Source organism: Anastrepha ludens, chromosome X (assembly GCF_028408465.1).
Source record: "Anastrepha ludens isolate Willacy chromosome X, idAnaLude1.1, whole genome shotgun sequence".
In the NCBI taxonomy this organism is placed as follows: domain Eukaryota; kingdom Metazoa; phylum Arthropoda; class Insecta; order Diptera; family Tephritidae; genus Anastrepha; species Anastrepha ludens.
In genome coordinates, this window is record NC_071503.1 from 89,993,771 (window position 1) to 90,003,300 (window position 9,530).

Consider the following 9,530-nt stretch of genomic DNA (forward strand, 5'->3'; position numbering starts at 1 on the left):
AAGACTGAAGCCCACCATCAACCAAGTGATTGGACCTTATGAGTGTGGCTTTTAGACCTGCAAAGTTTACCATCGACCAAATATTCACAAAACGCTAAATCTTCGAAAAGACCTATGAAAAGAGAATCGACACACACCCTCTTTTCGTCGATTTCGTCGTGTTGGCATATGCCGATTGTATTGACATCATCGGCCTTAACAACCGCGCTGTTAGTTCTGCCTCTTCCAAACTGGATCAAGAAGCAAAGCGTATATGTCTGGTGGTGAACGAGGACAAAACGAAGTACCACTTGTTATCAAACAACGAGTCGACGCACTCGCGTATCGGCACACACGTCACTGTTAACAGCTATGATTTCGAGGTGGTAAAAGGCTTCGTATTAGGAGTGGGACTATTTTCGAATAATATTCGAATAAAACGAATAATATTTTGCGTTTCAAAAAATTCGAATAGTTCATTATTCGAATACCTCACTATTCGAATACCTCACTATATATTTATTTATATCAGGAAGAAAATGCTTTAAAAAATATAAAAATTACATTAGCCCTTCTCATGGTGCTAATCAGTTTTTCTCGATTTTTGAACATTGTGATTTTTTGATTTGACCGCTTCATGTTTCAATTAACTAGTTTCTAAAAAAATATTTGGTTTTCCCTCGTAACAATTCTTTTGTTTAGACGCCTTAATATTAATATTAGGGTGGCCCGCATCGCACTCTTCAATTTCCCATATAAATTGTATGGAGAAATATGATTTCACATTTTCTATGTCCGCATCGTATTATACGATAGCGGATCGAAATAATGGTTTTCTCTCAAACGATAAATATGGAGAATTAAAATCTTCTTTTGCTTAATCTACAGATTTAGAAGAGTAGTCCGCTAATCTAAGTAAATATTTATCAAAATATGAAACAAAAACAAAGCGCCGACATAATAAAAAGTAGGTAGTATTTTCATTTAATATAAGCCTTTGCGTGGCTTTTGAATTTGCATACATAAGGACATGCACTTGTACAAAAACCGATTAGTAGTCCGCTAATCTAAGTAAATATTTACCAAAAATATTCGAATAGTGAAGTATTCAAATAGTAAGGTATTCGAATAGTTAAGTATTCGAATAGTAAGGTATTCGAATAGTGAGGTATTCGAATAGTGAGGTATTCGAATAGTGAGGTATTCGAATAGCATTATTCGAATAAACGAATAAAAAATTCGAATAAATATTATTCGAATTACGAATACCTCTCGAATAAAAGGTTTTATTATTCGAATAATTTTTATTCGAATAGTCCCACCCCTACTTCGTATATTTAGGAGCCAGCATTAACACCTATAACAATGTCACCCTCGAAATCCAAGGTAGAATCTCTCTTGTCAACAATTGCTACTTTGGACTAAGTATGCAATTGAGTAGTAAAGTCCTCTCTCGACGAACAAAACTAACACTCTACAAGGCTCTCATCATGCCCGTCCTAAAGCTAAATACACACCAGGCAACCGTTGCAGCAACTTGGCCATGTTGAAGCAACCGTTGCCTCGTGTGTAGCTGTGTTGCCAAATGATTTTCGTGTTGCTGCAACCGTTGCCTGAAATATCAAATAAATTTGATTTTTGGGATAGGTTGCTGCAACCGTTGCTTCGTGTGTATCATTGTTTACTGCTTTTACTCGTTCAGTTTGTTGAACACAAGCAAAGAAGAAGGTTCGAGCGGAGTAAAATAAAGTGAAAAAGGAAAAAATGGCAATTGAAAATAATGAAAATTATGTTAATTTTATTAACGAATATAAAAATTTGAGAGAGCTGTGAGATATAAGTAGTGAAAAATATAAAAATAAAAATTTTAGAAAAAAGCATACGAACAATTAAAAAATGAATACAATAAAATTGATAAAAATTTCAAGTCCGCAAAAGCGTTTCCTGTTGCAAGATACCGCAAAGTTATTGCCAGTCTAATTTCTGCTGATATTGCCTCTCTCATTATGGTATCTTGTTTCGTTGTTTTGGCCTTTACGAAGTCCAACAATTTTCTAAACAGGGCTTCGTCCATCCTCATGTAATTTTTATAGTCCGCTGGCTCATTTTCCTTCAGTTCTTTCAGCAGCCTCTCGTTCGAAAATTCGCTTTTTTTAAAAGCCAATTTTTGGACCAGATTTTTTTTCTCTTCCTTCGTTGCATCTCTTCTTCCTCATTTTCGTACAAAAGTTCGTCAATTATAATAAGAGAAGTAATTTTACGCATTTCGTCGATCATTTAAAAAATTTAATTTTACGTATCTTCCGCTTGTACCTTTCCTGCACCACAGTTATACACAATACTGAGATTGAAGCAACTGGTTCCGCCATAGGACATTGGATGAAAATAGTCATGTTAAAATTATGCAACAATATTTAGCTAAATGTTAGTTCATTAGTCATAGTAACTTAGAGTATAAAAGAAATTTCAACTGCACAAACACTTCACTTATAATTGTACCTCCAAAGTAAGAGAATTTGAAAAGTGATAGTTAGCGTGGTCTCCGCTCCGTACTTACGCAGTTCCGGGAAGTGTTATTTTTCTAAGAATTACTGTGTTTATGACCTGTTGTACAATGGAAATTCAAGTTGAAGGTATGTAAAACATGTTGAACGTTTTCTTATCTTTTTTAATTATTATTTGATGGGTTTTCAGACCGTACGAAATACGTACTTTAAAATTTCCCATTTTTTTTTTTTATAAGAAGTTTGTAAAGTTTTAACTAAGTTCGCACGAATTCGCACAAATGAAACATACATTAAAATATTCTTACATATGTCCTCTTTAAGGAAAAATAGTTTCCAGCTGCGATGACCTGCGACTGCGCTTGATATAGGGTCTAATCTGTACCTATGTGTAGGATTTTGAAAAATGTGATTCTACCAAGATTGATAATAAAGATTTTTTTTTTGTTTTAGGTGTAAATTTGAAGTGTTCATTTACGCGCATGCATATTCTGGACACGTGGTTATGTTACAATTGTAAGAAAACTCAGTAGGCCATTCCTTTAAGGCCGGAGAAGATTTAATTTTTGAAATTGTCACTAAAAATATTTTAGTTTTTAAATGTCGAAGAGCTGAATAAAACGTTTATGAAATAAAGAAAATTCGAAAGGCCATTTCCTTTCAGGTCAGAAGTGGGATACTGACTCCTATTTTTTGTATGAATGCGCATAAATTCGTGCTTTGTTATGCGCGTTGGCAAGATGCATATATGGCGTAGTGTATAAAATACATGCGACGGTCGTGGGAAAAAAACTATGAGCAGATTAATACGTGCGTGTTAATGTGTGGAAAGCGAGAGTTGAAAGGGAGCAAGGAACAAGCAGATATACAAAAAAACGAGTGGTGCAAGCGTGTACGAATGTACATATTGTGCGGGGAAAATGCCGAAAATAGTGAATTTAAGAGTGGAACAACTTAAAACGCTGCTGCGTGAACGGGAAAAACCTACGACTGGTTCTAAGGCAGAACTAGTCCAGCGGTTATGCGATTTTGAAAACAGTGACGAAATAAATATGGACGAAAGGTGTACAATGCAAGAGCAAATTAACGAGTTGCGGGAAATGATGCAAGGCATCACTACTTTGTTGCAACAACAAAGCCGTGAGCAACGACCAAGTGTAGAACAAACGGCCGCGAGTGTAGAAACTGCAACTACCCCGGTATCAATGGTAGATTCTTCGAGTGCAAGGTGTTCGGTGAAAGAGATTGCTGAAACTTTACCTACCTTTGATCCAACGAATGAACTTTGCCGGTTGAAAAATTTGTAGAACGTGTTAATCAAGCGCATAGTGCCTATCAGTGGAACGAAAGAAGTTTAATGCTAGCAGTTTTTAGCAAGTTGAAAGGTGTTGCCAAACTATGGTTAGATGCTTCACCAGAGTGTTACTCGAATTGGACAATTTTCGCGGAAAGGTTAATAGAAGAATTCGGTACTAAGCCAAACGAGGCAGAGATACATTACAAAATGAACAGTTCGGTGCGTAAATTTGATGAAAAAGTCGTGGAATATTGTTTTCGTATGAGTGCCATTGGGCAGCGATATAATTTGGGTGAATCAGCGATTATAAAATATACGCGGAACGGATTACGAAATCGGGAACTGCAAACGGCAATTGCTCCAATGCGATTTGATTCGATGAGACACTTGCGCGAAACGCTTGACGAGTATGATAAAAATCGTAATAGTACTCCAGGTTTGAAGTTTGAACAAAACAAAAATAGAAACACGAATAATGACGGGAATAAAGGTAGCGCAGAGAATAAAAGTAAGATAAAGTGTTATAATTGTTTTGAAGAAGGTCATATAGCGACCAGATGTTCTAAGCCACTACGAAAAGCGCAGTATGGTGATGGTCAGAAAGTTGACCCGAAGGTTGAGGCTGTGGAGCGTAATAAGAGAAATGCTACAATGACAAACCGTAAAGTCGAGTGCGATGAGGAATTTTGTATTAAACTGGTGTATGTTAAAAATCAAGCAATAAAAGCATTCGTGGACACAGGAAGTGAATGCAGCATGATACGGAAATCATGTGCTGATAAATTCGAAATTGAAACAGAGCCTTGCGTGTTAAAAATAAAGGGCATATGTGGAGGTGCGCGGTATGCAAGTGAGTTGATGAAAACTGAAATAAAAATTGACAGTGTTAAAGTAAATGTAATACTATATATAGTGGATGACGAGTTGTTAACGTCAGATGTATTGCTTGGAAAAGAGATTTTCAATCGGAATATTGTCGCGCACATAAACAGTGGACAATTGAAATTCGAATATCTACCGATCGCGGAAAATCGAGAAACGACGGTATCTGAACGCAAAGTTATAAATGAAAATCAAATAATATGTGGAGAACTTGAAAGTGCGCAGGCGGGAAAGCTATTCAGACTGTTGAACGAGTACAATGATATATTTGCAAATAATATCAGTGAGATAGGACAGACAAATGCATTATCCATGAAAATTATATTAAGTTAGATACTAATGTACCTATTGCACAAAACCCATACCGTATACCAGAGCCGAAGAAAGTGTTGGTTCAACAGATGATTAGATAGTTATTAGTTAACGATATAATAGAAACGTCAGAATCTGAATATGCGAGTCCAATTGTACTCGTGAAAAAGAAAAATGGAGAATCGAGATTATGCGTAGACTATCGTAAGGTGAATCAACATACCCGAAAAGAAATTTATCCAATGCCGCATATTGAAGAACAGCTTCATGAAGCAAAACGTTATAAATATTTCACAGTATTAGATATGAATAGTGGGTATTATCAGATACCGATACATCCAGATAGTCGTAGATATACTGCGTTCGTAACCACAGAGGGATTGTATCAATTTAAACGAATGCCGTTTGGGCTAAAGAATGCCCCAGTAGTCTTCCAACGCTTGATGGCAAAGGTAAAAGAACGAACACAGAATGGAGATATGGTGAACTACATGGATGACATTATGATAGGGGGTTCAACTGTCGATGAAATGTTGGCCAAATTGAGGCGTGTACTTGATGCATTACGAGAGCTTAATTTGACTTTGAATTTGAAGAAATGTGAGTTTGCAAAAGAAACAATTGAATTCTTGGGCCATACATTAACTCCAAGCGGAATTAGTCCAGGTACAGCAAAAACAATAGCTATTACAAATTTTTCAATACCTAAGAATGTAACTGAAGTACGACAATTTCTGGGGTTGAGTGGATACTTTAGAAAGTTTGTGGCAGGGTATGCCATTAAATCAGAGCCACTGCGACGTTTACTTTGTAAGGAACAAAATTTTCGATGGGGCGAAGAACAGCAAAGGGCTTTCGATGAGCTGAGGTTGGCGCTGGTGTCCAAACCGGTGATGACGTCATATATAATTGAAGCCAAGCATGAGATCCATACCGATGCAAGTTCCATTGGATTAGCTGGCGTGTTATTGCAACTTGAAGAAGACGATTGGAAGCCGGTAGTATATTTTAGTCGATTCACGAGCGAAAATGAGAAAAAGTATCATAGTTACGAGTTGGAGACTCTTGCAGTAGTGGAAACATTAGAGCGTTTTAAATATTATGTCTACGGGAAAGAGGTTACTGTAATAACCGACTGCAATGCAATCAAAACAGCAATGGCCAAGAAAGAGCTCATCCCGCGCATAGCGCGCTGGTGGCTCAAAGTGCAAGAGTACGACATAAAAATAGAGCATCGTTCCGGTAAGCGGATGGAACATGTCGACGAGTTGAGTAGGTCCCCAGTAGAAGCATCGCGTGAAGTGGACGAAGCGTCCTTGTGTGTCTTGAAAACAGGTATAGACGAGCAGGACTGGTTATTTAGTATGCAGATACAGGATGTTGATGTCAAGCAAATAGTCGATAAAGTGAAGTCAAAAGATATTAAAACGTTAGATGAATATATACTTGAGAATGGTCGATTGTACAAGAAATATGAAGGTGCGAAATTGTGGGTTGTACCAAAGGCACTTCGATCAAAATTTCTGTATGATTGTCATAATAATGCAGGTCACTTAGGTGTTGACAAAACTATCCAGCGACTACTGAGTTATTTATGGTTTCCAAGGATGAGAAATTATGTCAAATCGTACATCAAGTCGTGTGTAGAATGCGCCTATAACAAAGATCGAGGAGGGCGAAGAGAAGGGGAATACCATTTCGACGATATAGAACCAATTCCGTTCAAGACAGTGCACTTAGATCATTTAGGTCCATTCCCTAAAAGTAAACAGAGAAACGAGCATCTGCTGGTCTTAGTTGATGCCTTTACAAAATTCACAGTCATACGAGCGGTCAAGAGTACCAAGACCAAACCTGTACTAGAAATAATAAACGAAGTTAGTAGTTACGTCGGTATGCCAGCACGAATTGTGACAGACAGAGGTACCGCTTTCACTTCGAAAGAATTCACGAAATATTGCAACGACAACTGTATAAAACACATCAAGAATGCTGTGCGTACTCCCAGAGCAAACGGACACGCAGAACGAGCAAACAGAACAATTTTGTCAATGCCGTTGCCAATTACCACCGATGATAGATATTGGGACGAAAGGTTACGAGAAATACAGTGGGCAATAAACTCAATGAAAAACAAAACTACTACTAAGACACCTCAAGAGCTACTGTTGGGTTACGCCCCCCGAGATGTCCTACAAAACAAAATATTATTAGCAATACAAGACGAACACTGTGCAGTTAACGATACTGATTTGGAAGAGGTCCGACGTACGGCAGCAGTCAAAATCAACGAGGCAAGACAAAAAGCCAAACTCAAATATGACAATCAGCACAATAAACCAACAGTATACAATGTAGATGATTTGGTGCTCGTCGACAATGAACCAATGAGTACCGGGCATTCACGAAAATTAGAGCCACATTACAAAGGACCATTCATAATCACGGCATCTCTTGGTAATGATCGGTATGTGGTTGAGGACTTGCCAGGTTCACACAGGAAGCAGAGACATTATTCATCGGTGTACGCATCTGATAAGCTGAAATTGTGGTGTAACCTACCACCATGCGACGATATCGAAACAGACGAAGATGAGACTACAGGAGAATCTACGGAACCTGAGCGGGGTCGCACCAGTATGTCAGGAGAGGCCGAGTGTAAGAAAACTCAGTAGGCCATTCCTTTAAGGCCGGAGAAGATTTAATTTTTGAAATTGTCACTAAAAATATTTTAGTTTTTAAATGTCGAAGAGCTGAATAAAACGTTTATGAAATAAAGAAAATTCGATTCCATTTCCTTTCACAATACCATTAAAAATGATGTTGATAGATGTCGCCACGTACTGAAGGACATAATTCAAGATTTACCAAACTCTGAGAATTTAACCTTAGAAGACGTTGAAAATCGTGTTTCTTGGATCTGTTCACGGATTTCTCGATACTGGAAAAAAGTGCAAAGATCAAAAACAAGGCTGATTGCCAAGTACAGTAATTGGTTAACTGAAACCGAATTATGTGTGTTGAAAAAGCGGGAGTCGGGCGAGGTGACAAACTCTACGAATCCTTCTCCGAGCGAACACAGGCAGGGACACAGAAAAGATTTTGAAGATTGCAGCAAGAGGACAAAGCGTCGCAGGTTATCCGATCTAGCTAATGTTGATAGTTCCGCTATTCATGCAATACTAAGTAATTCAAAGCAATCAAATTCAAATTCTTTAGAATTCAATACGGACGAAGTTTTGTCTCTATTTAATGCGGCAAAGCTCACCAAACATCAGTATTTGTTATTAAGAGACTTTACTCATTCGAAATTGCCTAACGCTTTACCATCTTATATTATAAAAAACTTCTTGCCGCAAAAAAACGGTGTTACCCAACAGGAATTGGCGTTACAGAATCATCTGCCGAAATTAATTTACAATGTTTGTTGGACCACACATGCTCTCGAATTCTCGAATCTCAAAAACTAGTATTGGTAAATATATCTGAATCAAATTGCACTGAGTATGAATTAGTAGATAAATGGGGTTTCGATGGCAGCACTGGACATAGCGAATACAAGCAAAGTTTTTCTGATCCGAGAACGGAAGATGGAAGTTTAATTGTTACATCTTACGTACCCTTGAAATTAATTTGTAAATCGATTACCTCTGACCCAGATAAGATAATTTGGAAAAACCCTCGCCCATCCTCCACAAGGTTTTGCCGGCCTATACGTTTTCAATTTGCTAAAGAAACTAAAGCTCTTTGTGTTCAAGAAGAAGAGTATTTTAAAAAAGCTATTAGTGACTTGAATCCGACTGTTGTTAAAATCGATAACCATAGTTATAAAGTAAATCATTCTTTACAATTAACTATGGTTGATGGTCAAGTGTGCTGTGCTCTTAGCGACTCATCTACGAGTAAATGTTATATTTGTGGAGCGACACCTAAAGAAATGAATGATTTAGAAAAGTGTAGAAACAAACAAGTAAACTCGAGTAAATTTGAATTTGGTTTATCACCCCTGCATTCTTGGATTAGATTTTTTGAATACTTTATTCATGTTTCTTATAGAATCGAATTTAAAAGGTGGCAAGCACGTTCATCTGAGGAAAAAGTACTTTTAGCTAAGAGAAAGGAATTCGTTCAGAGGGAGTTTAGAGAACAATTAGGCTTGATAGTTGACAAACCGCGAAGTGGAGGAAGTGGCACTTCTAATGATGGAAATACAGCACGAAAATTTTTCCTTCATTCAACCATATCATCCGAAATCACAGGAATAGACAAACACGTTATAGACAGATGTAGTTATCTCCTACAATGTCTTTCATCTGGTTTTAAAATTAATTCGAATAAATTCAAAATATACGCACTAGACACTGCTAAAATTCTAGTTAGTAAATATTCATGGTATAATTTACCTGCATCAGTTCATAAAGTGCTCATTCATGGGTCGGAGGTAATCGATCATTGTTTATTATCAATTGGAGAATTATCAGAGGAGGCAGCTGAATCATGTAATAAATTAGTGAAACAATTCAGACGTGACAATACCAGAAAGCACTCAAGAACTG